Raw genomic sequence first — 20,639 nt, 5'->3', positions numbered from 1 at the left:
ATGCAATACATAACCTGACTGATCCACGCAAGGCATTCCATCCGTTTCGGACCTTGAAAACTTTAAAATTCTTCATGAACATTCTTAAAAATAATTAAAATACATTAAAGTATAAAAATCATGATTTTTAGGACTCAAAAACTCATAAAATGGGGTGGGAATTTCGAACCTGCGGCGCGGCTGCGCGTTCAACCAGCGCGGGCGCGCCGTCCGCTCTCAAAGTAGGCACGGGCGCGCTGCGTAACACCGCGGGCACGCCTCCTGCTCGCAGATTTATGCGACACAGGCGCGGGCGCGCCTCCTGTTCGCTGATGAACGCGACGCAGGCGCGGGCGCACTTTCAGGCAGCGCGGGCGCCCCGTCGCGTCTCTCTTTTCCGAAAACTGATCTTTTCTGCATTTTCTCAAAACCCACAATGCTTTGGGACGATTTTTCCATCAAAATATCATTCTACAACATCATAATCTCAAAATAAATTATACCAATGCATCAAACATTTCAAAGATTTTGAATCAAAACCTTCAAAACTACTTTTACCCAAAAATCTGATTTATTGCCTTCAAATCTTTCAAAACTCGATAAACATGAACCGAACACCTCAGGAATGCTTCACGTATCACAATCAAGGAACATACTCATAGAATTTTTCAATAAAACATTCATGGATCATCAATCAAACACCTAGGGTTTTACCTTGAAAATAACTATATTATTGAATGGGTTTAAAAACAGTAAAAACTTGCCTGGATTGATTCGATTGGAAGTAACCTGAGCGATAGGACGATATAGCCTCGAGCCTCTGAAGAACCCTAGCCTTGATGCAGCGTTTGAGAGGGATTTTGAGGAAGAAAAGTGAGCGTTCAAATGAGTGTTCAGAATAAAATTTCTAAACGCTTTTTTTTTGTGACTAATGGGCTCCAACACGGCCCATTAGTTACATTTAAAAATCCTTTAAATTTTACTCCCCCACTCAATAAAATACACTGCATCTCTTTAAACTTAATTTAACATATTTTTCTTAACTCGATTCAAGGCTAGACTGTACCTACGACCCAAAATTAATACCAATCTGAAAACTTTAAAAAAAATAACATAGCAGTCAAATAATTCCAGGCATCCCATAATTCACATAATTCCACGTAACAATTAATATTCTAAATAACATGCATTAAATCATATAATTAAATCAATTAATCATGATTAAGCTAGTGAACTTTTTGGACCTTACACTTTCAGTCCAATCCACGGATAGAAAAGATGCAATAGACTGAATCACATGACGTGAACGTGCGATCTGGGTGACGCGGGCCACTTCGGTGGGTTCCAGCGCGCCCTACGGGAAAAATGCCCCCTAAGACCATCTCCGGGTTTGAATTTGAGCTTCTCCGTCTCTTAGACCGAGATACGCGCTGTAGGTATCGAGAAGAGCTTCGCGTGAGCAGGCTGAAGCTCCCGTAACTCTGAGCAGATCGAAAGTTATGTTCGTTTGAAACTGCAACTCCTGTTCCTCCGATCCGCAATTCGAGAGACAAAAAAATAAAGAATTCATTCATTGTTGGGTGCGATCATACCAGTACTAATGCACCGGATCCCATCAGAACTCCAAAGTTAAGTGTGCTTGGCCGAGAGCAGTATTAGGATGGGTGACCCCTGGGAAGTCCTCGTATTGCACTCCTTTTTCATTAATTTCTTTTTTTCTTACTCGTACTTCTTGTTTTTCCGATTCCTCTTCGTCCTATTTCCGACTCTTTCAGTCCAATTCGCGGATAGAAAAGATGCAATAGACTTAATCACATGACGTGAACGTGCGATCTGGGTGACGCAGGCTGCTTCAGTGGGTCCCAGCGCGCCCTACGGGAAAAACGCCCTAAAAGACCATCTCCGGGTAGTAATTTGAGCGTCTCCGTCTCTTAGACCGAGATACTTGCTGTAGGTATCGAGAGGAGCTTCGTGTGAACAGGCTGAAGCTCCCGTAACTCTTAGCCGATCGAAAGTTATGTCCGTTTGAAACTGCAGCTCCTGTTCCTCCGATCCGCAATTCTAGAGACAAAACAATAAAAATTCATTCACTATTGGGTGCGATCATACCAGCACTAATGCACCGGATCCCATCAGAACTCCGAAGTTAAGCGTGTTTGGGCGAGAGCAGTACTAGAATGGGTGACCCCCTGGGAAGTCCTCGTGTTGCACCCCTTTTTTCATTAATTTCTTTTTTTCTTACTCGTACTTCTTGTTCTTTCGATTCCTCGCCGTCCTATTTCCAACTCTTGCAGTCCAGTCCGCGAAGAGAAAAGATGCAATAAACTTAATCATATGATGTGAACTTGCGATCTGGGTGACGCGGGCCGCTTCAGTGGGTCCCAGCGCGACATACGGGAAAAATGCCCCGAAAGACCATCTCCGTTTTGGAATTTGAGCATCTCCGTCTCTTTAATCGAGATACGCACTATAGGTATCGAGTGGAGCTTCGCGTGAGCAGGCTGAAGCTCCAGTAACTCTCAACCGATCGAAAGTTATGTCCGTTTGAAACTGCAGCTCCTATTCCTCCGATCCGCAATTCGAGAGACAAAAAAATAAAGAATTCATTCACTGTTGGGTGCGATCATACCAGCACTAATGCACCGGATCCCATCAGAACTCCAAAGTTATGCGTGCTTGGACAAGAGCAGTAATAGAAGGGGTGACCCCCTGGGAAGTCCTCGTGTTGCACTCTTTTTTTTTATTAGTTTCTTTTTTTCTTACTCGTACATCTTGTTCTTCCGATTCCTCTCCGTCCTATTTCCGACTCTTTCAGTCCAATTTGCGGATATAAAAGATGCAATAGACTGAATCACAGGATGTGAACGTCCGATCTGGGTGACTCGGGCCACTTCGATGGGTCCCAGCATGCCCTACAAGAAAAATTCCCCCAAAGACAATCTTCGGGTTTGAATTTGAGCTTCTCCGTCTCTTAGACCGACATACGCGTTGTAGGTATCGAGAAGAGCTTTACGTGAGCAAGCTGAAGCTCCCGTAACTCTCAACAGATCGAAAGTTATGTCCGTTTGAAACTGCAGCTCCTTTTCCTCCGATCCGCAATTCGAGAGACAAAAAAATAAAATATTCATTTATTGTTTGTTGAGATCATACCAGCACTAATGCACCGAATCCCATCAGAACTCCAAAGTTAAGCGTGCTTGGGCGAAAGCAGTACTAGGATGGGTGATCCCCTGGGAAGTCCTCGTGTTGCATCCCTTTTTCATTAATTTCTTTTTTTCTTACTCATACTTCTAATTCTTCCGATTCCTCTCTGTCCTATTTCCGACTCTTTCAGTCCAATCCGCTGATAGAAAAGATGGAATAGACTGAATCATACGATGTGAACGTGCGATCTGGGTGACGCGGGCCGCTTCGGTGGGTCCCAGCGTGACATACGGGAAAAATGCCCCAAAAGACCATCTCCGTTTTGGAATTTGAGCGTCTCCGTCTCTTTAACCTAGATACGCACTATAGGTATCGAGTGGAGCTTCGCGTGAGCAGGCTGAAGCTCCAGTAACTCTCAACCGATCGAAAGTTATGTCCGTTTGAAACTGCAGCTCCTGTTCCTCCGATCCGCAATTCGAGAGACAAAAAAATAAAGAATTCATTCACTGTTGGGTGCGATCATACCAGCACTAATGCACCGGATCCCATCAGAACTCCAAAGTTATGCGTGCTTGGGCAAGAGCAGTACTAGGAGGGGTGACCCCCTGGGAAGTCCTCGTGTTGCACTCTTTTTTTTATTAGTTTCTTTTTTTCTTACTCGTACATCTTGTTCTTCCGATTCCTCTCCGTCCTATTTCCTACTCTTTCAGTCCAATTCGCGGATATAAAAAATGCAATAGACTGAATCACAGGATGTGAACGTCCGATCTGGGTGACTAGGGCCACTTCGATGTGTCCCAGCATGCCCTACGGGAAAAATGCCCCCAAAGACAATCTTCGGGTTTGAATTTGAGCTTTTCCGTCTCTTAGACCGACATACGCGTTGTAGGTATCGAGAAGAGCTTTACGTGAGCAAGCTGAAGCTCCCGTAACTCTCAGCAGATCGAAAGTTATGTCCGTTTGAAACTGCAGCTCCTTTTCCTCCGATCCGCAATTCGAGAGACAAAAAAATAAAATATTCATTCATTGTTTGTTGAGATCATACCAGCACTAATGCACCGGATCCCATCAGAACTCCAAAGTTAAGCGTGCTTCGGCGAGAGCAGTACTAGGATGGGTGACCCCCTGGGAAGTCCTCGTGTTGCATCCCTTTTTCATTAATTTATTTTTTTCTTACTCGTACTTCTAATTCTTCCGATTCCTCTCTGTCCTATTTCCGACTCTTTCAGTCCAATCCGCGGATAGAAAAGATGGAATAGACTGAATCATACGATGTGAACGTGTGATCTGGGTGACGCGGGCCGCTTCGGTGGGTCCCAGCGCGACATAAGGGAAAAATGCCCCGAAAGACCATCTCCATTTTGGAATTTGAGCGTCTCCATCTCTTTAACCTAGATACGCATTATAGGTATCGAGTGGAGCTTCGCGTGAGCAGCCTGAAGCTCCAGTAACTCTCAGCCGATAGAAAGTTATGTCCGTTTGAAACTGCAGCTCCTGTTCCTCCGATCCGCAATTCGAGAGACAAAAAAAATAAAGAATTCATTCACTATTGGGTGCGATCATACCAGCACTAATGCACCGGATCCCATCAGAACTATGAAGTTATGCATGCTTGGGCAAGAGCAGTACTAAGATGGGTGACCACCTGGCAAGTCCTCGTGTTGCACCCCTTTTTTAATTAGTTTCTTTTTTTCTTACTCGTACATCTTGTTCTTCCGATTCCTCTCCGTCCTATTTTCGACTCTTTCAGTCCAATCCACGGATAGAAAAGATGCAATAGACTGAATCACATGACGTGAACGTGCGATCTGGGTAACGCGGGCCACTTCGGTGGGTCCCAGCGCGCCCTACAAGAAAAATGCCCCCAAAGACCATCTTCAGGTTTGAATTTGAGCTTCTCCGTCTCTTAGACCGAGATACGCGCTGTAGGTATCGATAAGAGCTTCGCGTGAGCAGGCTGAAGCTCCCGTAACTCTCAACAGATCGAAAGTTATGTCTGTTTGAAACTGCAGCTCCTGTTCCTCCGATCCGCAATTCGATAGACAAAAAAATAAAGAATTCATTCACTATTGGGTGCGATCATACCAGTACTAATGCATCGGATCTCATCAGAACTCCGAAGTTAAGCATGCTTGGGCGAGAGCAGTACTAGGATGGGTGATCCCCTGGGAAGTCCTCGTGTTGCACCCCTTTTTCATTAATTTCTTTTTTTCTTACTCGTACTTCTTGTTTTTCCGATTCCTCGCCGTCCTATTTCCGACTCTTTCAGTCCAATCCGCGGATAGAAAAGATGCAATAGACTTAATCACACGACGTGAACGTGCGATCTGGGTGACGCAGGCCGCTTCAGTGGGTCCCAGCGCGCCCTACGGGAAAAACGCCCCGAAAGACCATCTTCAGGTTGTAATTTGAGCGTCTCCGTCTCTTAGACCAAGATACTTGCTGTAGGTATCGAGAGGAGCTTCGTGTGAACAGGCTGAAGCTCCCGTAACTCTTAGCTGATCGAAAGTTATGCCCGTTTGAAACTGCAGCTCCTGTTCCTCCGATCCGCAATTCTAGAGACAAAACAATAAAAATTCATTCACTATTGGGTGCGATCATACCAGCACTAATGCACCGGATCCCATCAGAACTCCGAATTTAAGCGTGCTTGGGCGAGAGCAGTACTAGGATGGGTGACCCCCTGGAAAGTCCTCGTGTTGCACCCTTTTTTTCATTAATTTCTTTTTTTCTTACTCGTACTTCTTGTTCTTTTGATTCCTCGCTGTCCTATTTCCGACTCTTGCAGTCCAATCCTCGGATAGAAAAGATGTAATAAACTTAATCATACGATGTGAACGTGCGATCTGTGTGATGCGGGCCGCTTCGGTGGGCCCCAGTGCAACATATGGGAAAAATGCCCCGAAAGACCATCTCCGTTTTGGAATTTGAGCATCTCCGTCTCTTTAACCGAGATACGCAATATAGGTATCGAGTGGAGCTTCGCATGAGCAGGCTGAAGCTCCAGTAACTCTCAGCCGATTGAAAGTTATGTCCGTTTGAAACTGCAGCTCCTGTTCCTCCGATCCGCAATTCGAGAGACAAAAAAATAAAGAATTCATTCACTGTTGGGTGCGATCATACCAGCACTAATGCACCGGATACCATCAGAACTTCGAAGTTATGCGTACTTGGGCGAGAGCAGTACTAGGATGGGTAACCCCCAGGGAAGTCCTCGTGTTGCACCCCTTTTTCATTAATTTCTTTTTTTCTTACTCTTACTTCTAATTCTTTTGATTTCTCTCCGTCCTATTTCCGACTCTTTCAGTCCAATCCGCGGGTATAAAAGATGCAATAGACTGAATAATACGATGTGAACGTGCGATCTGGGTGACGCGGGCCGCTTCGGTGTGTTCCAGCATGACATACAGGAAAAATGCCCCAAAAGACCATCTCCGTTTTGAAATTTGAGCGTCTCCGTCTCTTTAACCTAGATACGCACTATAGGTATCGAGTGGAGTTTCGCGTGAGCAGGCTGAAGCTCCAGTAACTATCAGCCGATCGAAAGTTATGTTCGTTTGAAACTGCAGCTCCTGTTCCTCCGATCCGCAATTCGAGAGACAAAAAAATAAAGAATTCATTCTTTGTTGGGTGCGATCATACCAGTACTAATGCACCGGATCCCATCAGAACTCCAAAGTTATGCGTGCTTGGGCAAGAGTAGTACTAGGATGGGTGACCCCCTGGGAAGTCCTCGTGTTGCACCCTTTTTTTTATTAGTTTCTTTTTTTCTTACTCGTACATCTTGTTCTTCCGATTCCTCTCCGTCCTATTTCCGACTCTTTCAGTCCAATCCGTGGATAGAAAAGATGCAATAGACTGAATCACAGGACGTGAACGTGCGATCTGGGTGACGCGGGCCACTTTGGTGGGTCCCAGCACGCCCTACGGGAAAAATGCCTTCAAAGACAATCTTCGGGTTTGAATTTGAGCTTCTCCGTCTCTTAGACCGACATACGCATTGTAGGTATCGAGAAGAGCTTTGCGTGAGCAAGTAGAAGCTCCCGTAACTCTCAGCAGATCGAAAGTTATGTCCGTTTGAAACTGTAGCTCCTTTTCCTCCGATCCGCAATTCGAGAGACAAAACAATAAAATATTCATTCATTTTTGGGTGCGATCATACCAGCACTAATGCACCAGATCCCATCAGAACTCTGAAGTTAAGCATGCTTGGGCGAGAGCAGTATTAGGATGGGTGACCCCCTGGGAAGTCCTCGTGTTGCATCCCTTTTTCATTGATTTCTTTTTTTCTTACTCGTACTTTTAATTCTTTCGATTCCTCTCCGTCCTATTTCCGACTCTTTCAGTCCAATCCGCGGATAGAAAAGATGCAATATACTGAATCACATGACGTGAACGTGCGATCTGGGTGACGCGGGCCACTTCGATGGGTCCCAGCGCACCTACGGGAAAAATTCCCCCAAAGACCATCTCCGGGTTTGAATTTGGGCTTCTCCGTCTCTTAGAATGAGATACGCGTTGTAGCTATCGAGAAGAGCTTCCCGTGAGAAGGCTGAAGCTCCTGTAACTCTCAGCAGATCAAAAGTTATGTCCGTTTGAAACTGCAGCTCCTGTTCCTCCGATCCGCAATTCGAGAGACAAAAAAATAAAGAATTCATTCACTGTTGGATGCAATCATACCAGTACTAATGCACCGGATCCCATCAGAACTCCGAAGTTAAGCGTGCTTGGGCGAGAGCAGTACTAGGATGGGTGATCCCCTGGGAAGTCCTCGTGTTGCACCCCTTTTTCATCAATTTCTTTTTTTCTTACTCGTACTTCTTGTTTTTCCGATTCCTCGCCGTCCTATTTCCGACTCTTTCAGTACAATCCGCGGATAGAAAAGATGCAATAGACTAAATCACATGACGTGAACGCGCGATCTGGGTGACGCAGGCCGCTTCAGTGGGTCCCTGCGCGCCCTACGGGAAAAACGCCCCAAAAGACCATCTCCAGGTTGTAATTTGAGCGTCTCCGTCTCTTAGACCGAGATACTTGATGTAGGTATCGAGAGGAGCTTCGTGTGAACAGGCTGAAGCTCCCGTAACTCTTAGCCGATCAAAAGTTATGCCCGTTTGAAACTGCAGCTCCTGTTCCTCCGATCCGCAATTCTAGAGACAAAACAATAAAAATTCATTCACTATTGGGTGCGTTCATACCAGCACTAATGCACCGGATCCCATCAGAACTCCGAAGTTAAGCGTGCTTGGGCGAGAGCAGTACTAGGATGGGTGACCCCGTGGAAAGTCCTCGTGTTGCACCCTTTTTTTCATTAATTTCTTTTTTTTCTTACTTGTACTTCTTGTTCTTTCGATTTCTCGTTGTCCTATTTCCGACTCCTGCAGTCCAATCCGCGGATAGAAAAGATGCAATTAACTTAATCATACGATGTGAACGTGCGATCTGTGTGACGCGGGCCGCTTCGGTGGGTCCCAGCGCGACATACGGGAAAAACGCCCCGAAAGACCATCTCCGTTTTGGAATTTGAGCATCTCCGTCTCTTTAACCGAGATACGCAATATAGGTATCGCGTGAGCAGGCTGAAGCTCCAGTAAATTTCAGGCGATCGAAAGTTATGTCCGTTTGAAACTGCAGCTCCTGTTCCTCCGATCTGCAATTCGAGAGACAAAAAAATAAAGAATTCATTCACTGTTGGGTGCGATCATACCAGCACTAATGCACCGGATCCCATCAGAACTTCGAAGTTATGCGTACTTGGGCAAGAGCAGTACTAGGATGGGTGACCCCCTGGGAAGTCCTTGCGTTGCACACTTTTTTTTATTAGTTTTTTTTTCTTACTCGTACATCTTGTTCTTCCGATTCCTCTCCGTCCTATTTCCGACTCTTTCAGTCTAATCCGCGGATAGAAAAGATGCAATAGACTGAATCACAGGACGTGAACGTGCGATCTGGGTGACGCGGGCCACTTTGGTGGGTCCCAGCACGCCCTACGGGAATAATGCCCCCAAAGACAATCTCCGGGTTTGAATTTGAGCTTCTCCGTCTCTTAGACCGACATACGCGTTGTAGGTATCGAGAAGAGCTTCGCGTGAGCAAGCAAAAGCTCCCGTAACTCTCAGCAGATCGAAAGTTATGTCCGTTTGAAACTGCAGCTCCTTTTCCTTTGATCCGCAATTCGAGAGACAAAACAATGAAATATTCAATCACTGTTGGGTGCGATCATACCAGCACTAATGCACCGGATCCCATCAGAACTCCGAAGTTAAGCGTTCCTGGGCGAGAGCAGTACTAGGATAGGTGACCCCTTGGGAAGTCCTCGTGTTGCACCCCTTTTTCATTAATTTCTTTTTTTCTTACTCGTACTTCTAATTCTTTTGATTCCTCTCCATCCTATTTCCGACTCTTTCAGTCCAATCCGCGGGTATAAAAGATGCAATAGACTGAATAATACGATGTGAACGTGCAATCTGGGTGACGCGGGCCACTTCGGTGGGTTCCAGCGCGACATACGGGAAAAATGCCCCAAAAAACCATCTCCGTTTTGGAATTTGAGCGTCTCCGTCTCTTTAACCTAGATACGCACTATAGGTATCGAGTGGAGCTTCGCGTGAGCAGGCTGAAGCTCCAGTAACTATCAGCCGATCGAAAGTTATGTTCGTTTGAAACTGCAGCTCCTGTTCCTCCGATCCGCAATTCGAGAGACAAAAAAATAAAGAATTCATTCACTGTTGGGTGCGATCATACCAGTACTAATGCACCGGATCCCATCAGAATTCCGAAGTTAAGCGTGCTTGGGCGAGAGCAGTACTAGGATGGGTGATCCCCTGGGAAGTCCTCGTGTTGCACCCCTTTTTCATTAATTTCTTTTTTTCTTACTCGTACTTCTTGTTTTTCCGATTCCTCGCCGTCCTATTTCCGACTCTTTCAGTACAATCCGCGGATAGAAAAGATGCAATAGACTTAATCACACGACGTGAAAGCGCGATCTGGGTGACGCAGGCCGCTTCAGTGGGTCCCAGCGCGCCCTACGGGAAAAACGCCCCAAAAGACCATCTCCAGGTTGTAATTTGAGCGTCTCCGTCTCTTAAACCGAGATACTTGCTGTAGGTATCGAGAGGAGCTTCGTGTGAACAGGCTGAAGCTCCCGTAACTCTTAGCCGATCAAAAGTTATGCCCGTTTGAAACTGCAGCTCCTGTTCCTCCGATCCGCAATTCTAGAGACAAAACAATAAAAATTCATTCATTATTGGGTGCGTTCATACCAGCACTAATGCACCGGATCCCATCAGAACTCCGAAGTTAAGCGTGCTTGGGCGAGAGCAGTACTAGGATGGGTGACCCCGTGGGAAGTCCTCGTGTTGCACCCTTTTTTTCATTAATTTCTTTTTTTTCTTACTCGTACTTCTTGTTCTTTCGATTTCTCGCTGTCCTATTTCCGACTCCTGCAGTCCAATCCGCGGATAGAAAAGATGCAATAAACTTAATCATACGATGTGAACGTGCGATCTGTGTGACGCGGGCCGCTTCGGTGGGTCCCAGCGCGACATACGGGAAAAATGCCCCGAAAGACCATCTCCGTTTTGGAATTTGAGCATCTCCGTCTCTTTAACCGAGATACGCAATATAGGTATCGCTTGAGCAGGCTGAAGCTCCAGTAACTTTCAGGCGATCGAAAGTTATGTCCGTTTGAAACTGCAGCTCCTGTTCCTCCGATCCGCAATTCGAGAGACAAAAAAATAAAGAATTCATTCACTGTTGGGTGCGATCATACCAGCACTAATGCACCGGATCCCATCAGAACTTCGAATTTATGCGTACTTGGGCAAGAGCAGTACTAGGATGGGTGACCCCCTGGGAAGTCCTTGCGTGCACCCTTTTTTTTATTAGTTTTTTTTTCTTACTCGTACATCTTGTTCTTCCGATTCCTCTCCGTCCTATTTCCGACTCTTTCAGTCTAATCCGCGGATAGAAAAGATGCAATAGCTGAATCACAGGACGTGAACGTGCGATCTGGGTGACGCGGGCCACTTTGGTGGGTCCCAGCATGCCCTACGGGAATAATGCCCCCAAAGACAATCTCCGGGTTTGAAGTTGAGCTTCTCCGTCTCTTAGACCGACATACGCGTTGTAGGTATCGAGAAGAGCTTCGCGTGAGCAAGCAAAAGCTCCCGTAACTCTCAGCAGATCGAAAGTTATGTCCGTTTGAAACTGCAGCTCCTTTTCCTTCGATCCGCAATTCGAGAGACAAAACAATAAAATATTCAATCACTGTTGGGTGCGATCATACCAGCACTAATGCACCGGATCCCATCAGAACTCCGAAGTTAAGCGTGCTTGGGCGAGAGCAGTACTAGGATAGGTGACCCCTTGGGAAGTCCTCGTGTTGCACCCCTTTTTCATTAATTTCTTTTTTTCTTACTCGTACTTCTAATTCTTTTGATTCCTCTCCGTCCTATTTCCGACTCTTTCAGTCCAATCCGCGGGTATAAAAGATGCAATAGACTGAATAATACGATGTGAACGTGCGATCTGGGTGACGCGGGCCACTTCGGTGGGTTCCAGCGCGACATACGGGAAAAATGCCCCGAAAGACCATCTCCGTTTTGTAATTTGAGCATCTCCGTCTCTTTAACCTAGATACGCACTATAGGTATCGAGTGGAGCTTCGCGTGAGCAGGCTGAAGCTCCAGTAACTATCAGCCGATCGAAAGTTATGTCCGTTTGAAACTGCAGCTCCTGTTCCTCCGATCCGCAATTCGAGAGACAAAAAAATAAAGAATTCATTCTTTGTTGTGTGCAATCATACCAGCACTAATGCACCGGATCCCATCAGAACTCCAAAGTTATGCGTGCTTAGGCAAGAGCAGTACTAGGATGGGTGACCCCCTGGGAAGTCCTCGTGTTGCACCCTTTTTTTTATTAGTTTATTTTTTTCTTACTCGTACATCTTGTTCTTCCAATTCCTCTCCGTCCTATTTCCGACTCTTTCAGTCCAATCCGTGGATAGAAAAGATGCAATAGACTGAATCACAGGACGTGAATGTGCGATCTGGGTGACACGGGCCACTTCGGTGGGTCCCAGCATGCCCTACGGGAAAAATGCCCCCAAAGACAATCTTCGAGTTTGAATTTGAGCTTCTCCGTCTCTTAGACCGACATACGCGTTGTAGGTATCGAGAAGAGCTTCGCGTGAGCAAGTAGAAGGCCCCGTAACTCTCAGCAGATCGAAAGTTATGTCTGTTTGAAACTGCAGCTCCTGTTCCTCCGATCCGCAATTCGATAGACAAAAAAATAAAGAATTCATTCACTATTGGGTGCGATCATACCAGTACTAATGCATCGGATCTCATCAGAACTCCGAAGCTAAGCATGCTTGGGCGAGAGCAGTACTAGGATGGGTGATCCCCTGGGAAGTCCTCGTGTTGCACCCCTTTTTCATTAATTTCTTTTTTTCTTACTCGTACTTCTTGTTTTTCCGATTCCTCGCCGTCCTATTTCCGACTCTTTCAGTACAATCCGCGGATAGAAAAGATGCAATAGACTTAATCACACGACGTGAACGTGCGATCTGGGTGACGCAGGCCGCTTCAGTGGGTCCCAGCGCGCCCTACGGGAAAAACGCCCCGAAAGACCATCTCCAGGTTGTAATGTGAGCGTCTCCGTCTCTTAGACCAAGATACTTGCTGTAGGTATCGAGAGGAGCTTCGTGTGAACAGGCTGAAGCTTTCGTAACTCTTAGCTGATCGAAAGTTATGCCCGTTTGAAACTGCAGCTCCTGTTCCTCCGATCCGCAATTCTAGAGACAAAACAATAAAAATTCATTCACTATTGGGTGCGATCATACCAGCACTAATGCACCGGATCCCATCAGAACTCCGAATTTAAGCGTGCTTGGGCGAGAGCAGTACTAGGATGGGTGACCCCCTGGAAAGTCCTCGTGTTGCACCCTTTTTTTCATTAATTTCTTTTTTTCTTACTCGTACTTCTTGTTCTTTCGATTTCTCGCTGTCCTATTTCCGACTCCTGCAGTCCAATCCGCGGATAGAAAAGATGCAATAAACTTAATCATACGATGTGAACGTGCGATCTGTGTGACGCGGGCCGCTTCGGTGGGTCCCAGCGCGACATACGGGAAAAATGCCCCGAAAGACCATCTCCGTTTTGGAATTTGAGCATCTCCATCTCTTTAACCGAGATACGCAATATAGGTATCGCGTGAGCAGGCTGAAGCTCCAGTAACTTTCAGGCGATCGAAAGTTATGTCCGTTTGAAACTGCAGCTCCTGTTCCTCCGATCCGCAATTCGAGAGACAAAAAAATAAAGAATTCATTCACTGTTGGGTGCGATCATACCAGCACTAATGCACCGGATCCCATCAGAACTTCGAAGTTATGCGTACTTGGGCAAAAGCAGTACTAGTATGGGTGACCCCCTGGGAAGTCCTTGCGTTGCACCCTTTTTTTTATTAGTTTTTTTTTCTTACTCGTACATCTTGTTCTTCCGATTCCTCTCCGTCCTATTTCCGACTCTTTCAGTCTAATCCGCGGATATAAAAGATGCAATAGACTGAATCACAGGACGTGAACGTGCGATCTGGGTGACGCGGGCCACTTTGGTGGGTCCCAGCACGCCCTACGGGAATAATGCCCCCAAAGACAATCTCCGGGTTTGAATTTGAGCTTCTCCGTCTCTTAGACCGACATACACGTTGTAGGTATCGAGAAGAGCTTCGCGTGAGCAAGCAAAAGCTCCCGTAACTCTCAGCAGATCGAAAGTTATGTCCGTTTGAAACTGCAGCTTCTTTTCCTTCGATCCGCAATTCGAGAGACAAAACAATAAAATATTCAATCACTGTTAGGTGCGATCATATCAGCACTAATGCACCGGATCCCATCAGAACTCCGAAGTTAAGCGTTCTTGGGCGAGAGCAGTACTAGGATAGGTGACCCCTTGGGAAGTCCTCGTGTTGCACCCCTTTTTCATTAATTTCTTTTTTTCTTACTCGTACTTCTAATTCTTTTGATTCCTCTCCATCCTATTTCCGACTCTTTCAGTCCAATCCGCGGGTATAAAAGATGCAATAGACTGAATAATACGATGTGAACGTGCGATCTGGGTGACGCGGGCCACTTCGGTGGGTTCCAGCGCGACATACGGGAAAAATGCCCCGAAAAACCATCTCCGTTTTGGAATTTGAGCGTCTCCGTCTCTTTAACCTAGATACGCACTATAGGTATCGAGTGGAGCTTCGCGTGAGCAGGCTGAAGCTCCAGTAACTATCAGCCGATCGAAAGTTATGTTCGTTTGAAACTGCAGCTCCTGTTCCTCCGATCCGCAATTCGAGAGACAAAAAAATAAAGAATTCATTCTTTGTTGGGTGCGATCATACCAGTACTAATGCACCGGATCCCATCAGAACTCCAAAGTTATGCGTGCTTGGGCAAGAGTAGTACTAGGATGGGTGACCCCCTGGGAAGTCCTCGTGTTGCACCCTTTTTTTTATTAGTTTCTTTTTTCTTACTCGTACATCTTGTTCTTCCGATTCCTCTCCGTCCTATTTCCGACTCTTTTAGTCCAATCCGTGGATAGAAAAGATGCAATAGACTGAATCACAGGACGTGAACGTGCGATCTGGGTGACGGGGGCCACTTCGGTGGGTCCCAGCATGCCCTACGGGAAAAATGCCTTCAAAGACAATCTTCGGGTTTGAATTTGAGCTTCTCCGTCTCTTAGACCGACATACGCATTGTAGGTATCGAGAAGAGCTTTGCGTGAGCAAGTAGAAGCTCCCGTAACTCTCAGCAGATCGAAAGTTATGTCCGTTTGAAACTGCAGTTCCTTTTCCTCCGATCTGCAATTCGAGAGACAAAACAATAAAATATTCATTCATTTTTGGGTGCGATCATACCAGCACTAATGCACCAGATCCCATCAGAACTCTGAAGTTAAGCATGCTTGGGCGAGAGCAGTACTAGGATGGGTGACCCCCTGGGAAGTCCTCGTGTTGCATCCCTTTTTCATTGATTTCTTTTTTTCTTACTCGTACTTTTAATTCTTTCGATTCCTCTCCGTCCTATTTCCGACTCTTTCAGTCCAATCCGCGGATAGAAAAGATGCAATATACTGAATCACATGACGTGAACATGCGATCTGGGTGACGCGGGCCACTTCGATGGGTCCCAGCGCACCCTACGGGAAAAATTCCCCCAAAGACCATCTCCGGGTTTGAATTTGGGCTTCTCCGTCTCTTAGAATGATATACGCGTTGTGGCTATCGAGAAGAGCTTCCCGTGAGAAGGCTGAAGCTCCCGTAACTCTCAGCAGATTGAAAGTTATGTCCGTTTGAAACTGCAGCTCCTGTTCCTCCGATCCGCAATTCGAGAGACAAAAAAATAAAGAATTCATTCACTGTTGGGTGCGATCATACCAGTACTAATGCACCGGATCCCATCAGAACTCCGAAGTTAAGCGTGCTTGGGCGAGAGCAGTACTAGGATGGGTGATCCCTTGGGAAGTCCTCGTGTTGCACCCCTTTTTCATTAATTTCTTTTTTTCTTACTCGTACTTCTTGTTTTTCCGATTCCTCGCCGTCCTATTTCCGACTCTTTCAGTACAATCCGCGGATAGAAAAGATGCAATAGACTTAATCACACGACGTGAACGCGCGATCTGGGTGACGCAGGCCGCTTCAGTGGGTCCCAGCGCGCCCTACGGGAAAAACGCCCCAAAAGACCATCTCCAGGTTGTAATTTGAGCGTCTCCGTCTCTTAAACCGAGATACTTGCTGTAGGTATCGAGAGGAGCTTCGTGTGAACAGGCTGAAGCTCCCGTAACTCTTAGCCGATCAAAAGTTATGCCCGTTTGAAACTGCAGCTCCTGTTCCTCCGATCCGCAATTCTAGAGACAAAACAATAAAAATTCATTCACTATTGGTGCGTTCATACCAGCACTAATGCACCGGATCCCATCAGAACTCCGAAGTTAAGCGTGCTTGGGCGAGAGCAGTACTAGGATGCGTGACCCCGTGGGAAGTCCTCGTGTTGCACCCTTTTTTTCATTAATTTCTTTTTTTTCTTACTCGTACTTCTTGTTCTTTCGATTTCTCGCTGTCCTATTTCCGACTCCTGCAGTCCAATCCGCGGATAGAAAAGATGCAATAAACTTAATCATACGATGTGAACGTGCGATCTGTGTGACGCGGGCCGCTTCGGTGGGTCCCAGCGCGACATACGGGAAAAATGCCCCGAAAGACCATCTCCGTTTTGGAATTTGAGCATCTCCGTCTCTTTAACCGAGATACGCAATATAGGTATCGCGTGAGCAGGCTGAAGCTCCAGTAACTTTCAGGCGATCGAAAGTTATGTCCGTTTGAAACTGCAGCTCCTGTTCCTCCGATCCGCAATTCGAGAGACAAAAAAATAAAAAATTCATTCACTGTTGGGTGCTATCATACCAGCACTAATGCACCGGATCCCATCAGAACTTCGAAGTTATGCGTACTTGGGCAAGAGCAGTACTAGGATGGGTGACCCCCTGGGAAGTCCTTGCGTTGCACCCTTTTTTTTATTAGTTTTTTTTTCTTACTCGTACATCTTGTTCTTCCGATTCCTCTCCGTCCTATTTCCGACTCTTTCAGTCTAATCCGCGGATAGAAAAGATGCAATAGACTGAATCACAGGACGTGAACGTGCGATCTGGGTGACGCGGGCCACTTTGGTGGGTCCTAGCATGCCCTACGGGAATAATGCCCCCAAAGACAATCTCCGGGTTTGAATTTGAGCTTCTCCGTCTCTTAGACCGACATACGCATTGTAGGTATCGAGAAGAGCTTCGCGTGAGCAAGCAAAAGCTCCCGTAACTCTCAGCAGATCGAAAGTTATGTCCGTTTGAAACTGCAGCTCCTTTTCCTTCGATCCGCAATTCGAGAGACAAAACAATAAAATATTCAATCACTGTTGGGTGCGATCATACTAGCACTAATGCACCGGATCCCATCAGAACTCCGAAGTTAAGCGTGCTTGGGCGAGAGCAGTACTAGGATAGGTGACCCCTTGGGAAGTCCTCGTGTTGCACCCCTTTTTCATTAATTTCTTTTTTTCTTACTCGTACTTCTAATTCTTTTGATTCCTCTCCGTCCTATTTCCGACTCTTTCAGTCCAATCCGCGGGTATAAAAGATGCAATAGACTGAATAATACGATGTGAACGTGCGATCTGGGTGACGCGGGCCACTTCGGTGGGTTCCAGCGCGACATACGGGAAAAATGCCCCGAAAGACCATCTCCGTTTTGGAATTTGAGCATCTCCGTCTCTTTAACCTAGATACGCACTATAGGTATCGAGTGGAGCTTCGCGTGAGCAGGCTGAAGCTCCAGTAACTATCAGCCGATCGAAAGTTATGTCCGTTTGAAACTGCAGCTCCTGTTCCTCCGATCCGCAATTCGAGAGACAAAAAAATAAAGAATTCATTCTTTGTTGTGTGCAATCATACCAGCACTAATGCATCGGATCCCATCAGAACTCCAAAGTTATGCGTGCTTGGGCAAGAGCAGTACTAGGATGGGTGACCCTCTGGGAAGTCCTCGTGTTGCACCCTTTTTTTTATTAGTTTATTTTTTTCTTACTCGTACATCTTGTTCTTCCGATTCCTCTCCGTCCTATTTCCGACTCTTTCAGTCCAATCCGTGGATAGAAAAGATGCAATAGACTGAATCACAGGACGTGAATGTGCGATCTGGGTGACACGGGCCACTTCGGTGGGTCCCAGCACGCCCTACGGGAAAAATGCCCCCAAAGACAATCTTCGGGTTTGAATTTGAGCTTCTCCGTCTCTTAGACCGACATACGCGTTGTAGGTATCGAGAAGTGCTTCGCGTGAGCAAGTAGAAGCTCCCGTAACTCTCAGCAGATCGAAAGTTATGTCCGTTTGAAACTGCAGCTCCTTTTCCTCCGATTCGCAATTCGAGAGACAAAACAATAAAATATTCATTCATTTTTGGGTGCGATCATACCAGCACTAATGCAACGGATCCCATCAGAACTCTGAAGTTAAGCATGCTTGGGCGAGAGCAGTACTAGCATGGGTGACCCCCTGAAAAGTCCTCGTGTTGCATCCCTTTTTCATTGATTTCTTTTTTTCTTACTCGTACTTCTAATTCTTTCGATTCCTCTCCGTCCTATTTCCGACTCTTTAAGTCCAATCCGCGGATAGAAAAGAGCAAATAGACTGAATCATACGATGTGTACGTGAGATCTGGGTGACGCGGGCCGCTTTTGTGGGTCCCAGCGCGACATACGGGAAAAATGCCCCGAAAGACCATCTCCATTTTGGAATTTGAGCGTCTCCGTCTCTTTAACCTAGATACGCACTATAGGTATCGAGTGGAGCTTCGCGTGAGCAGGTTGAAGCTCCAGTAACTCTCAGCCGATCGAAAGTTATGTCCGTTTGAAACTGCAGCTCCTGTTCCTCCGATCCGCAATTCGAGAGACAAAAAAATAAAGAATTCATTCACTGTTGGGTTCGATCATACCAGTACTAATGCACCGGATCCCATCAGAACTCCGAAGTTAAGCGTGCTTGGGCGAGAGCAGTACTAGGATGGGTGACCCCTTGGGAAGTCCTCGTGTTGCACCCCTTTTTTATTAATTTCTTTTTTTCTTACTCGTACTTCTTGTTTTTCCGATTCCTCGCCGTCCTATTTCCGACTCTTTCAGTCCAATCCGCGGATAGAAAAGATGCAATAGACTTAATCACACGACGTGAACGTGCGATCTGGGAGACGCAGGCCGCTTCAGTGGGTCCCAACGCGCCCTACGGGAAAAATGCCCCGAAAGACCATCTCCAGGTTGTAATTTGAGCGTCTCTGTCTCTTAAACCGAGATACTTGCTTTAGGTATCGAGAGGAGCTTCGTGTGAACAGGCTGAAGCTCCCGTAACTCTTAGCCGATCGAAAGTTATGTTCGTTTGAAACTGCAGCTCTTGTTCCTCCGATCCGCAATTAGAGAGACAAAACAATAAAAATTCATTCACTATTGGGTGGATCATACCAGCACTAATGCACCGGATCCCATCAGAACTCCGAAGCTAAGCGTGCTTGGGCGAGAGTAGTACTAGGATGGGTGACCCCCTGGGAAGTCCTCGTGTTGCACCACTTTTTCATTAATTTCTTTTTTTCTTACTCGTACTTCTAATTCTTTTGATTCCTCTCCGTCCTATTTCCGACTCTTTCAGTCAAATCCACGGATATAAAAGATGCAATAGACTGAATCATACGATGTGAACGTGCGATCTGGGTGACGCGGGCCGCTTCGGTGGGTCCCAGCGCGACATACGGGAAAAATGCCCCGAAAGACCATCTCCGTTTTGGAATTTGAGCGTCTCCGTCTCTTTAACCTAGATTTGCACTATAGGTATCGAGTGGAGCTTCGCGTGAGCAGGCTGAAGCTCCAGTAACTCTCAGCCGATCGAAAGTTATGTCCGTTTGAAACTGCAGCTCCTGTTCCTCCGATCCGCAATTCGAGAGACAAAAAAATAAAGAATTCATTCTTTGTTGGGTGCGATCAAACCAGCACTAATGCACCGGATCCCATCAGAACTCCAAAGTTATGCGTGCTTGGGCAAGAGCAGTACTAGGATGGGTGACCCCCTGTGAAGTCCTCGTGTTGCACCCTTTTTTTTATTAGTTTCTTTTTTTCTTACTCATACATCTTGTTCTTCCGATTCCTCTCCGTCCTATTTACGACTCTTTCAGTCCAATCCGTGGATAGAAAAGATGCAATAGACTGAATCACAGGAGGTGAACGTGCGATCTGGGTGACGCGGGCCACTTCGGTGGGTCCCAGCACGCCCTAATGGAAAAATCCCCCCAAAGACAATCTTCGGGTTTGAATTTGAGCTTCTCCGTATCGACATACGCGTTGTAGGTATCGAGAAGAGCTTCGCGTGAGCAAGCAGAAGCTCCCGTAACTCTCAGCAGATCGAAAGTTATGTCCGTTTGAAACTTCAGCTCCTTTTCCTCCTATCCGCAATTCGAGAGACAAAACAATAAAATATTCATTCATTGTTGGGTGCGATCATACCAGCACTAATGCACCGGATCTCATCAGAACCCTGAAGTTAAGCGTGCTTGGGCGAGAGCAGTACTAGGATGGGTGACCCCCTAGGAAGTCCTCGTGTTGCATCCCTTTTTCATTAATTTCTTTTTTTCTTACTCGTACTTCTAATTCTTTCGATTCCTCTCCGTCCTATTTCCGACTATTTCAGTCCAATCCGCGGATAGAAAAGATGCAATATACTGAATCACATGACGTGAACGTGCGATCTGGGTGACGCGGGCCACTTCGGTGGGTCCCAGTGCACCCTACGGGAAAAATGCCCCCAAATACCATCTCCGGGTATGAATTTGAGCTTCTCCGTCTCTTAGACCGAGATACGCGCTGTAGGTATCGAGAAGAGCTTCGCGTGAGCAGACTGAAGCTCCCGTAACTATCAGCAGATCGAAAGTTATGTCCGTTTGA

At 46.4% G+C, this 20,639-nt stretch overlaps 35 non-coding genes and 2 pseudogenes across 35 annotated transcripts; all 37 read left to right on the top strand.

The window, feature by feature from the left end:
• The first annotated feature begins 1,557 nt into the window (after positions 1-1,557).
• Positions 1,558-1,675, top strand: LOC140868671 (5S ribosomal RNA). Its single transcript, XR_012146078.1, has one exon. It is a non-coding gene; the product is annotated as a 5S ribosomal RNA (ribosomal RNA).
• Positions 1,676-2,074: 399 nt separating this feature from the next.
• Positions 2,075-2,193, top strand: LOC140867947 (5S ribosomal RNA). Its single transcript, XR_012145385.1, has one exon. It is a non-coding gene; the product is annotated as a 5S ribosomal RNA (ribosomal RNA).
• Positions 2,194-2,594: 401 nt separating this feature from the next.
• Positions 2,595-2,713, top strand: LOC140869286 (5S ribosomal RNA). The gene has a single exon (XR_012146665.1). It is a non-coding gene; the product is annotated as a 5S ribosomal RNA (ribosomal RNA).
• Positions 2,714-3,115: 402 nt separating this feature from the next.
• On the top strand, positions 3,116-3,234 carry LOC140869269 (5S ribosomal RNA). Its single transcript, XR_012146651.1, has one exon. It is a non-coding gene; the product is annotated as a 5S ribosomal RNA (ribosomal RNA).
• Positions 3,235-3,634: 400 nt separating this feature from the next.
• LOC140868406 (5S ribosomal RNA) lies at positions 3,635-3,753 on the top strand. The gene has a single exon (XR_012145825.1). It is a non-coding gene; the product is annotated as a 5S ribosomal RNA (ribosomal RNA).
• Positions 3,754-4,154: 401 nt separating this feature from the next.
• LOC140868737 (5S ribosomal RNA) lies at positions 4,155-4,273 on the top strand. Its single transcript, XR_012146139.1, has one exon. It is a non-coding gene; the product is annotated as a 5S ribosomal RNA (ribosomal RNA).
• Positions 4,274-4,674: 401 nt separating this feature from the next.
• LOC140869457 (5S ribosomal RNA) lies at positions 4,675-4,793 on the top strand (annotated as a pseudogene).
• Positions 4,794-5,194: 401 nt separating this feature from the next.
• LOC140868040 (5S ribosomal RNA) lies at positions 5,195-5,313 on the top strand. The gene has a single exon (XR_012145477.1). It is a non-coding gene; the product is annotated as a 5S ribosomal RNA (ribosomal RNA).
• A 399-nt stretch (positions 5,314-5,712) lies between these two features.
• Positions 5,713-5,831, top strand: LOC140870309 (5S ribosomal RNA). Its single transcript, XR_012147276.1, has one exon. It is a non-coding gene; the product is annotated as a 5S ribosomal RNA (ribosomal RNA).
• Positions 5,832-6,232: 401 nt separating this feature from the next.
• On the top strand, positions 6,233-6,351 carry LOC140869056 (5S ribosomal RNA). The gene has a single exon (XR_012146449.1). It is a non-coding gene; the product is annotated as a 5S ribosomal RNA (ribosomal RNA).
• A 400-nt stretch (positions 6,352-6,751) lies between these two features.
• LOC140867853 (5S ribosomal RNA) lies at positions 6,752-6,870 on the top strand. Its single transcript, XR_012145294.1, has one exon. It is a non-coding gene; the product is annotated as a 5S ribosomal RNA (ribosomal RNA).
• Positions 6,871-7,271: 401 nt separating this feature from the next.
• Positions 7,272-7,390, top strand: LOC140870315 (5S ribosomal RNA). The gene has a single exon (XR_012147281.1). It is a non-coding gene; the product is annotated as a 5S ribosomal RNA (ribosomal RNA).
• Positions 7,391-7,789: 399 nt separating this feature from the next.
• LOC140869746 (5S ribosomal RNA) lies at positions 7,790-7,908 on the top strand. The gene has a single exon (XR_012146805.1). It is a non-coding gene; the product is annotated as a 5S ribosomal RNA (ribosomal RNA).
• Positions 7,909-8,307: 399 nt separating this feature from the next.
• LOC140869362 (5S ribosomal RNA) lies at positions 8,308-8,426 on the top strand. The gene has a single exon (XR_012146743.1). It is a non-coding gene; the product is annotated as a 5S ribosomal RNA (ribosomal RNA).
• A 390-nt stretch (positions 8,427-8,816) lies between these two features.
• LOC140868648 (5S ribosomal RNA) lies at positions 8,817-8,935 on the top strand. Its single transcript, XR_012146055.1, has one exon. It is a non-coding gene; the product is annotated as a 5S ribosomal RNA (ribosomal RNA).
• Positions 8,936-9,334: 399 nt separating this feature from the next.
• Positions 9,335-9,453, top strand: LOC140870338 (5S ribosomal RNA). The gene has a single exon (XR_012147303.1). It is a non-coding gene; the product is annotated as a 5S ribosomal RNA (ribosomal RNA).
• A 400-nt stretch (positions 9,454-9,853) lies between these two features.
• Positions 9,854-9,972, top strand: LOC140869835 (5S ribosomal RNA). Its single transcript, XR_012146828.1, has one exon. It is a non-coding gene; the product is annotated as a 5S ribosomal RNA (ribosomal RNA).
• Positions 9,973-10,371: 399 nt separating this feature from the next.
• LOC140870412 (5S ribosomal RNA) lies at positions 10,372-10,490 on the top strand. The gene has a single exon (XR_012147375.1). It is a non-coding gene; the product is annotated as a 5S ribosomal RNA (ribosomal RNA).
• Positions 10,491-10,880: 390 nt separating this feature from the next.
• Positions 10,881-10,998, top strand: LOC140869493 (5S ribosomal RNA; annotated as a pseudogene).
• Positions 10,999-11,396: 398 nt separating this feature from the next.
• LOC140868015 (5S ribosomal RNA) lies at positions 11,397-11,515 on the top strand. Its single transcript, XR_012145452.1, has one exon. It is a non-coding gene; the product is annotated as a 5S ribosomal RNA (ribosomal RNA).
• Positions 11,516-11,915: 400 nt separating this feature from the next.
• Positions 11,916-12,034, top strand: LOC140868675 (5S ribosomal RNA). The gene has a single exon (XR_012146081.1). It is a non-coding gene; the product is annotated as a 5S ribosomal RNA (ribosomal RNA).
• Positions 12,035-12,435: 401 nt separating this feature from the next.
• LOC140868130 (5S ribosomal RNA) lies at positions 12,436-12,554 on the top strand. The gene has a single exon (XR_012145562.1). It is a non-coding gene; the product is annotated as a 5S ribosomal RNA (ribosomal RNA).
• Positions 12,555-12,953: 399 nt separating this feature from the next.
• LOC140870307 (5S ribosomal RNA) lies at positions 12,954-13,072 on the top strand. The gene has a single exon (XR_012147274.1). It is a non-coding gene; the product is annotated as a 5S ribosomal RNA (ribosomal RNA).
• Positions 13,073-13,461: 389 nt separating this feature from the next.
• LOC140869022 (5S ribosomal RNA) lies at positions 13,462-13,580 on the top strand. The gene has a single exon (XR_012146415.1). It is a non-coding gene; the product is annotated as a 5S ribosomal RNA (ribosomal RNA).
• Positions 13,581-13,979: 399 nt separating this feature from the next.
• Positions 13,980-14,098, top strand: LOC140868134 (5S ribosomal RNA). Its single transcript, XR_012145566.1, has one exon. It is a non-coding gene; the product is annotated as a 5S ribosomal RNA (ribosomal RNA).
• Positions 14,099-14,498: 400 nt separating this feature from the next.
• On the top strand, positions 14,499-14,617 carry LOC140867852 (5S ribosomal RNA). Its single transcript, XR_012145293.1, has one exon. It is a non-coding gene; the product is annotated as a 5S ribosomal RNA (ribosomal RNA).
• Positions 14,618-15,017: 400 nt separating this feature from the next.
• LOC140868715 (5S ribosomal RNA) lies at positions 15,018-15,136 on the top strand. The gene has a single exon (XR_012146119.1). It is a non-coding gene; the product is annotated as a 5S ribosomal RNA (ribosomal RNA).
• Positions 15,137-15,536: 400 nt separating this feature from the next.
• Positions 15,537-15,655, top strand: LOC140868353 (5S ribosomal RNA). The gene has a single exon (XR_012145775.1). It is a non-coding gene; the product is annotated as a 5S ribosomal RNA (ribosomal RNA).
• A 398-nt stretch (positions 15,656-16,053) lies between these two features.
• On the top strand, positions 16,054-16,172 carry LOC140867934 (5S ribosomal RNA). Its single transcript, XR_012145373.1, has one exon. It is a non-coding gene; the product is annotated as a 5S ribosomal RNA (ribosomal RNA).
• A 390-nt stretch (positions 16,173-16,562) lies between these two features.
• LOC140868701 (5S ribosomal RNA) lies at positions 16,563-16,681 on the top strand. Its single transcript, XR_012146106.1, has one exon. It is a non-coding gene; the product is annotated as a 5S ribosomal RNA (ribosomal RNA).
• Positions 16,682-17,080: 399 nt separating this feature from the next.
• Positions 17,081-17,199, top strand: LOC140869201 (5S ribosomal RNA). Its single transcript, XR_012146588.1, has one exon. It is a non-coding gene; the product is annotated as a 5S ribosomal RNA (ribosomal RNA).
• A 400-nt stretch (positions 17,200-17,599) lies between these two features.
• Positions 17,600-17,718, top strand: LOC140868690 (5S ribosomal RNA). The gene has a single exon (XR_012146095.1). It is a non-coding gene; the product is annotated as a 5S ribosomal RNA (ribosomal RNA).
• A 401-nt stretch (positions 17,719-18,119) lies between these two features.
• Positions 18,120-18,238, top strand: LOC140868756 (5S ribosomal RNA). Its single transcript, XR_012146157.1, has one exon. It is a non-coding gene; the product is annotated as a 5S ribosomal RNA (ribosomal RNA).
• A 400-nt stretch (positions 18,239-18,638) lies between these two features.
• LOC140870195 (5S ribosomal RNA) lies at positions 18,639-18,757 on the top strand. The gene has a single exon (XR_012147168.1). It is a non-coding gene; the product is annotated as a 5S ribosomal RNA (ribosomal RNA).
• Positions 18,758-19,154: 397 nt separating this feature from the next.
• LOC140867856 (5S ribosomal RNA) lies at positions 19,155-19,274 on the top strand. The gene has a single exon (XR_012145296.1). It is a non-coding gene; the product is annotated as a 5S ribosomal RNA (ribosomal RNA).
• A 400-nt stretch (positions 19,275-19,674) lies between these two features.
• On the top strand, positions 19,675-19,793 carry LOC140868464 (5S ribosomal RNA). Its single transcript, XR_012145881.1, has one exon. It is a non-coding gene; the product is annotated as a 5S ribosomal RNA (ribosomal RNA).
• Positions 19,794-20,187: 394 nt separating this feature from the next.
• On the top strand, positions 20,188-20,306 carry LOC140868018 (5S ribosomal RNA). Its single transcript, XR_012145455.1, has one exon. It is a non-coding gene; the product is annotated as a 5S ribosomal RNA (ribosomal RNA).
• The last annotated feature ends 333 nt before the right edge of the window (positions 20,307-20,639 follow it).

This window comes from Henckelia pumila, chromosome 4, assembly GCF_033568475.1.
Source record: "Henckelia pumila isolate YLH828 chromosome 4, ASM3356847v2, whole genome shotgun sequence".
NCBI lineage: Eukaryota > Viridiplantae > Streptophyta > Magnoliopsida > Lamiales > Gesneriaceae > Henckelia > Henckelia pumila.
The sequence above is the reverse complement of the archived record's forward strand: the minus strand, read 5'-3'. Positions and strand labels throughout refer to the sequence as shown.